Below are 8,385 nucleotides of genomic sequence, written 5' to 3' on the forward strand. Positions count from 1 at the left end.
CACTTAGACCATTATCGCTTTGTAGGGATCCTGGGGGCACAAACAAGGGGGTTATTTCTTCCAGTAATGCCTTACCCACTTCAGCTGCTGTTTCAATTATAGTGGGAGATACTTCTTTCCACCAAAAACACCTATTCACTAGCACCGAAAGATGCTTGAAATTGACTGTGAAATCAACCTGCCAGTCTTCTGCAGGATATGTTACTCTGGTCTGAATGGGCCATATCTGGGAGGGGTGTGTGTGTGGGGGGTCTCTGGGGGCATCAGGTGTTGGGGTTGTTCATTATGTAGATGGGGCATGTCACAACTATCTGACTGACTATACTTTTCATGCCTGGGGTTACCAGAACTCAGTTAACCAATCATACAGGGATTCCCTCCAATAATGAGTTCCTTAATGAGGCTCCCTGATGGCTTGACAAGCTGCAGTTGGGGGAAAGCAGTATTGCTCACATTTGTTAACTAGGCACCCATGGTCTCCTAGATCTCTATTGAAAAACTATTTTCAGGCTTTGTCTAATTTGTCCTTTGTGTAGATTAGGGAATAATTGGATGGATGCCCCAGCGTGAGCCCCTCTCTCAAGGGGGCGAAGTTCAGATGACTCTGAGGACTACGCTGTGTATACACTGCACCTGGTTATTGGGTAGAATTGCTCTGAATTCAGCCAACAGCTGCCTCCTCCTACTCTTCAGTGTCCTCAAAGATCCAGAGTTGGTCATCCTCCCATCAACCTCCCAAAGCCTATGCTGCTGGAGTCTGCATGAGCCTGAAGCCTAGTGGGTGGGCACAGGAAAACAGGCCACAGTTCATCTCTTTGTGGCTGCCAGAATTTTGCTACTAACTTGCCTAAATCTGTCCCTCAAAAGGGTCCTTCTGCCCTTCAACTGATTTCCATTTAGAAGCAAAAGAAAGCTTCATTCTTTGATCAAAAAATAGAGAAATATGAGCTATTTTTATTTTATTTTTATTTCCTGGGAATTGTTAATGAGCTTTGCTGGTGACAGAACTACTTCCCTTAAGGTTTGTTCAAGAAACACCTATTAATATGACCCGGAACATACTTTGAGTAATGATGTACTGGTAAATAGTGTAGTTGATAAGACTGTAATAATCTCTGGTAACTAATTATTATTTCCATCCTTTTATGGGGAAGGGGACAAAAAGTCCATCTCTTTCCTCTGCCACTGATGTTTATAGAACTGACCTTCTTACTGCACTTTGAGTGCATTTCCTGTGATGAGGTCATCTGTCTATAACATAAGACAACTTCCTAATGATGCTTCTCATGAAGAGCTCAGAAACATCCTAAGCAGTGGCAGCCATGATGGAAGCATAAGGCACATTTTGGGGAGCCTTTGAAGCCTCTTTGGATGTATGGGTTTTCATCCATTGTGTTCATAGATTCTTCATCACGTCATGCCGCACCACAGCTGCCATTTTTAATGGGGCTTGTATCCTCAATTTACCCTCAATTTAGAGGAGTCAGCGTTGGTCCCTTTTTGGCTGTATTCCCAACAGGGGACCCATGATGTTTGCTGAGTCATCCAATGAAAATTTTATCTTCTGGATCCATATTATTTTTCAGGCTAGATATTAGCCACTGTTCTCTTTCCTCTTATTGGAAAGATCTTTATTTTGTAGTATAAGGCAGCTCTACTGTTCAGAGAAAAATCACAGCATTTTCTTGTTATAATGATAGTGACCAACTGTGATGCTTTCAAGGTCAGAGTCATTTGTCCTCTAGATTGGGGTCAGCAAAAACGTATTTTTATCTCTGGAGAAAAAGCAACCAGATACATTTTTCCCATTGAAAAGGGGTTTTTTAGAGTGTGAAAGTACTCCCTACCCATATCATGCACATATACAATTGTTCGGTGATGGGAAAATAGGTAACATGGGGTAATCAGCAGACTGTGAAAATCGCTAGTCTGAGTTCTATAGGAGACCAAATGGCCAGAGAAGAGGCTTCTGGGGACAGGTTAGTGGCATTTTGGGAATACTGTTCTCATTTTAAACGTAAGTAGATATTGCAGTCTAACTTCTCTCTTAACACACACACACGCGTGCACACACACACACACACACACACACACAGAGTTACTGAACTGTGGGGTTGTATCTCTGTATTGACTATGGACAGTCAACAATAGGGGCTTATGCACTGTTATAGAGGGGTAAAACCCAGGTTCTCATATGCTGATTTTTTTATGTACTGTAACTCCTATTCAGAAACATGTTCTTTTACTATTACTTGCTTTTTTCTTTTTTTTAATTAAAAAGTATTTTATTTTTATTTTAGATAATTGCTTTACTCTTTCCACTGATGTGTTTTATTTATTTTTTATTGTTCTGGCTGCACCGAGCGGGATGTGGGATCATAGTTCCTTGACCAGGGATCAAACACTTGCTCCCTGCATTGGGAGTGTGGAACTTAACCCCTAAACTGCCAGGGAAGTCCCATGTTACCTGCCTTTTAAACTATTTAGCCACTTGAAGGAAAATTGCTTATGGTACAATTTGTATCAGATCTTTTCCAAGTTGTGTATTTGTTTTGAGATTTTAAAAATTACAATAAAAAAGTAAAGCAAAAACATAGTATTATCTAAAACCACAATGATATCACCAAACACCTGTTAGAATGGCTGTTGTAAAAAAGACATGAGATAACAATTGTTCGCAAGTATGCAGCAAAAAGGAAGCTGTTGTTGGGAATGTAAATTGATACAGCCACTATGGGAAGCAAGGGTACCTCAGTTCCCCCCTGGTTTCACCCTGTAGTAGGAAAACCTGAATTAGTTCACATGCCAGAAGGTTTTCAGAAGGAGTAAGAAAGCAAATCCCAAACACACAGTTCTTTTAAAGCCTCTGCATCATGTTTGCAAATTTCTTATCAGCAAAAGGCAAGTCACAAAGAGGGCAAGCCCAGATTCAAGGATAAAAAGCAATGGCTTTCACCTTTTGCTGGGAGAAGATTCAGAACACGTTGCAAAGAGGTATGTGTGAAGAATGGGAAAATACGTATAACCATTCTTGATGACTTAGCTCGAATGCTCACAAAAACCTTGAAAAAATAAGAAAAGTAAAGCACAGGAAATCATAGCCACTCATCTAAAATCAGACAGCAGTACCTGAGGGTGGCATTGGTGTCAAACAGTTTATGTCAGTCAGTGGAGACTGTGTCTCTTTTTTGTTTTGTTTTGCACATGCCTCCAAAGCATAGAGTTAAACTAGTAAGCGAGACCTGTTCAGTTCCCATCCACCACTATTTAAAGAATGTCTGTATGTATGCATATGCAGTTGACATTTTTGCAATATGTAAAGATCGACACAAATACAATATAAATTACCTAGTATCCCCTTCCTTCAGAGATGTTTCCTGACCCTGAAACCCTCCTGTATAGAAATCATGTTGGCTCTCCTGTATATACGTGACTTCAGGCCATCACCAGTCATGAGGTTTTGCAATTGTTATTAGATCGTGGGCTCCATTATGAATATTCAGTGTGTCATGTGTTTATCAAGGGCCTAATGGAGGAGGTTGTGTAAAGATGTTCATTGAATAGTGGTTGAATGAATGAACAGTTAACTGTTAGCATTTATTTTGTTCATCTAAGGGTATAACAGAAATATCTCAGTTTAGATGTAGCATGGACCCAGTTACCTCCCAAAGGCCCCTATCTCCTAATACCATCACACTGGACACTAGTGCTTCAATGTATGAACTTAAGGAGGACACAAACATTCACAGCATCCATGTTGTGGCAAATGTATTGAAGTAATGTACGATCTTAGCAATAGAGAAAAGTGAATGCAGGGTATGTGAAATCTTTATGTTTCTGTAAATCTAAAACTATTTTAAAAGTAAAAATTTACTTATAGATATCTCAGTTCACAAAAAAAGAATATTTTCACTTTAAGTTCTAAACAGTTCATGTTCTGAAGATGTGAAAGTAATGATTAAAAGAAGCCCCTTGAGTTTTTCTTTAAAGTGAGATATAGCCTATCTTAAATTAATAAAAGTCATAGAAACATTCAAGAATATGACCTATTTAAGAAGACAGATCATAGTTGAAAATGCTGCCACATTTTCAAGTTATTATGATTTTTGCAAGAGGTTAAACAACAATTAAGAATTTTAAGTTGATCTCTACTAAATTGCTTGACCCAGTGGGAGAATGGGTGGCTGGGGGATTATTATAAGAAAGAGGCTGACTTTTCATTAAGTCATTTTGTGTCTTTCAAATTTTGTATCATATGCACACATGTATTACCTACTCTTAAAAGATTAACAGTTGGCTCTGTTGGGAGATGATAAATATAGCTAAAACCCTGTATATGGGGAAAAAAGCAGTGTCTCAGCCAAAAATGACAAGATTGAGGCTGATAAGTTATACAGTTGGTGGTCAGGTAAATTAAGCCAAAGAGCAAAATGCCTTTTTGTGCCTGAAAGAATTTCAGAATTGACACTACCTCAACATTAGACTCATGCCAAATCATACAGCCAGGGTTTGAAAAACAAAAAAAATTCCAAAGTCTGGAAATTTTCTATGGATGAAAATTAAGTATTAGTAGAATAAAAAGGTAATTTGGTGGTATTAGCATAGACCTTTAGCAATTAAGTAAAACTCTTAAAATGTAGTTTTATATTGGCAAGACAGAACCTTTCCAAAAATATCACACTAATAAGGGTGGTCTTTGAATGGAAGATTAATATATATTCAGACTTCATATGTTTTATAATCATAGAGTTTGGCAATTTTCATTAGATTTTAAGTTATAAAGGAAAGTTATGAACTGGAAGATTTTCTAAATTATACTAGGTGTGATCCTGTTTACACAAAGATGTTGTAAGACCCAGAAGAAAATTGACTAATGTATAGTTTCAGTTCTATTCTTGAGCAGTAATTAATGCTGTGACTCTGTGTCTCCATAGGTTATCATGTTCTTTTGATGATGATAATAAATTGGCCCATGAACAAACTAAGAATCTTGTGGAAATCTGACAGTTCAGTTCAGTTCAGTTCAGTTGCTCAGTCGTGTCTGACTCTTTGCGACCCCTTGAATCACAGCACGCCAGGCCTCCCTGTCCATCACCAACTCCCGGAGTTCACTCAGACTCATGTTCGTCGAGTCAGTGATGCCATCCAGCCATCTCATCCTCTGTCGTCCCCTTCTCCTTCTGCCCCCAATCCCTCCCAGCATCAAAGTCTTTTCCAATGAGTCACCTCTTAAATCTGACAGCCTCTCCACAAAAAAACCCTAGGTTTTCAAGGATTCATAGGATTTTAGGATGTCAATAGATTTTAGGGATCAGTTTACTCAAATCTCTTTATTTCACAGATTTAAACAATCTGAGTCATGGAAGGTAGCTAACCAGTTCATGATCACTAAGCAAATACTTTGTGAACAGAACTAAAATCCAAATTTCTTCCCAGGTTTCACTGCAAGGATTATATATATTCCTCTAGTTAAATACACGTGTCATTCACCAACATTCCCAGTATATTTCTTGTTATAAAATTACTGGGATAGAGAAAAGCTACTCAAAAGGCAAACTAAGTTAGTACAAATGAAGTTGTGGGAGAAATTTTGAGTCCTAAAAAAAGGAATTAAGGGAGAAAGAAGATGACAATCTAATATTTCACAAAATAGGCTTCTACTCTTTAATTCCATGACAAATTCTCTTCCGCTAGTACATTCTAAATATGCATCTTAGTTCCCAATGAATTATGTCTCTCTGAACATTCGCCATGGATGATACTGTTTGTTTGTTTTTTAAAGATTTATGTATTTATTTTTTGGCTATAGTAGGTCTTCATTGCGGTGATGGGTTTTCTCTAGTTGCAGGGATCGGGGGCTACTGTTGCTTGTGATGCCGGGGCTGCTCATTACAGTGGCTTCTCTTTTTGCAGAGCACATGCACCAGGGCCTTGAACTTCACTGGTTGCAGCACATGGGCTGCAGTTGGCAGTTTGCAGGCTCTAGAGTGCTGGCTCAGTAGTTGTGACACACGGGTCTAGCTGGTCAGCGGCTTGTGGGGGCCTCCTGGACCAGGGATTGAACCGGTATCCCCTGAATTGTGAGGTGGATCTTAACCACTGGAATACCAGGGAAACCTGATACTGTTTTAGAGACACTTCTTGATTCAAGCTAATTTTATCCATGCCTCTATTTGTATCCATGCCTCCTATTTGTAGGAAGTCAAGTTTGGAAATAAGGGAAAGGGGCCTAATGCTGGAGCTGAGAGCATCGGTAGCCAATTCTAAGGATGATGGCAGGCTTTCCAGGTGGTACAGTGGTACAGAATCTGCCTGCCAATGCAGGAGACACACAAGATGTGGATTCAGTACCTGGGTCGGGAAGATCCCCAGGAGTAGAAAATGGCAACCCATTCCAGTATTCTTGTCTGGAAAATTCCATGGACTGACGAGCCTGGTAGGCTACAGTCCATGGGGTTGCAAAGTGACTGACTGTGCACACATGTGCGTGCGCACGCACACACACACACACCCATAATGGCAGTAAGGATGATAGGTAACAAGGAAAGCTCTATGTTAATAAGAATGCAGGCAATACCAAATGATATACTCAGGATTAGAATTATTCTTAAGAACATCTTTTCACCGATTCCCAGTTTTCCTGGTTCACTGCCATACCTGGAATCATGTTTTGTTTATTAGCTTTAGCTAAAACAATTCTTTACTATATGTAATTATAAATAATATTTGTAAGCCACTTCTCTCCAACGTAGTCTTGCTGCTACAATTATCCGTAATTGTATGGCTTCTATTTTGATCCATTTTGCAGAATTATCCTTGGACTTTGTATTCAAAAAATGCAAATTATGCATCCTACTGATTCTGCTAATTAGACACACATGTCAATAGTGGTTTCTGAATAAAAAGATGATTACAGAGAACCCCTGTCATATTTATTTAGGAGTTCCTTTGTTTTTTTTTTTAAGGGAAAAGAACTGTCTAGATATTTTTGTTGCCCTTGCTCTTTACTTCAACAAGAGTAGGAGAAATGCAACCCACAATCTCGCAGTAATTCCAAATCTAGTATCCTGCAGTGGACACTTGACATTCTGATGTCGAGGTTTTGATGCTGCAGTTTTTATACTTTCTTTTTGACTCAGACTGAAAAACAAACATTAAACTTTTCTCTCAAGTGGAAAAACTTTATTTTTTCCCACTTATAAAGATAAACAGAAATCTTGCTATTAAAAATAGAGACTTGACTTTATCTTTTAAAATTTTGTACATGTTCTGAAATGCTACTAAAGCTCCTCTCTCCATGGGATTTCCCAGGCAAGAATACTGGAGTGGGTTGCCATTTCCTTCTCCAGGGAATCTTCTCAACGCAGGGATTGAACCCCTGTCTTCTGAGTCTTCTGCAGTGGCAGCCAGATTCTTTACAACCGAGCCACCTGGGAAGCCCGACAAAAATAGAGATTTGACTTTATCTTTTTAAGTTTTGTATGTGTCCTGAAATGAAACTGAAAACATAGTTATGAATAAAGAAGAGAGATTTCAGAGAATTTTTGGAAATAGGTAACAGTGGTTGAGAGCTTAAGTTTAGTACCATGTAAATAAGGCATTATAAATAACCCTAGCTTCAGTGAGTTAAATGCATAGTTGGAAAACAAATCCACCCACATGAAGTATTAAAAGATGATTCATAATTAAGAGCTAAGTTGCATTGCAGGGACCAAGAATGCTACCAGCTCAAAGCATTAAAGGCTGGAACACACAAAAAAGCTTCCTGATGAACTGTCTTTCATGACTTCTTCCTCTTCTCACTTGGCTAATTCAGAGGTTTATATTTCCAGAAAAATTACTAATTTGTTCTCTAATGAAGAATACATGACAGTGCTACAAAGAAAAAAAAAAACTAATGATTAAAAAATGTGTAGGAAAGATCATTTGGCATCAATTATAATTTTATTGGATGGGATGATGGTATTCTAATTGTATTTTTAAATTTTCCTTATCTGTTAGAGATGCATATTAAAATATTTTTCAGATGATATGTACCTGAAATTTGTTTTAAAATAGTCATGAAACACATTTTCCATGCAACGGATGAAATAAAAGTACAGAACATTGATCATTAATGAAACTGGCTAACAGGTACAGGGAGATTACTGCTCTCCCTGTATAGAAAAGTATAACTTTACTTTTAGCTATGGAAGAAAACCAGTTCGCTGTTTTCCTATATATTATTTATGTATAGATATGAGCATAGTAATAGCACAAAATATAAAAGCCATGGGGGAGGGACTTCCCTGGAAGTCTAGTAGTTAAGACTCCACGTGTCCACTGCAGGGGCCGTGGATTGGATCCCTTATCTGGGATTTAAGGTCCGGCATGCTGTGCAACAAG

The sequence above is a fragment of the Capricornis sumatraensis genome, chromosome 4 (genome assembly GCF_032405125.1).
Source record: "Capricornis sumatraensis isolate serow.1 chromosome 4, serow.2, whole genome shotgun sequence".
NCBI classification, from domain to species: Eukaryota; Metazoa; Chordata; class Mammalia; order Artiodactyla; family Bovidae; genus Capricornis; species Capricornis sumatraensis.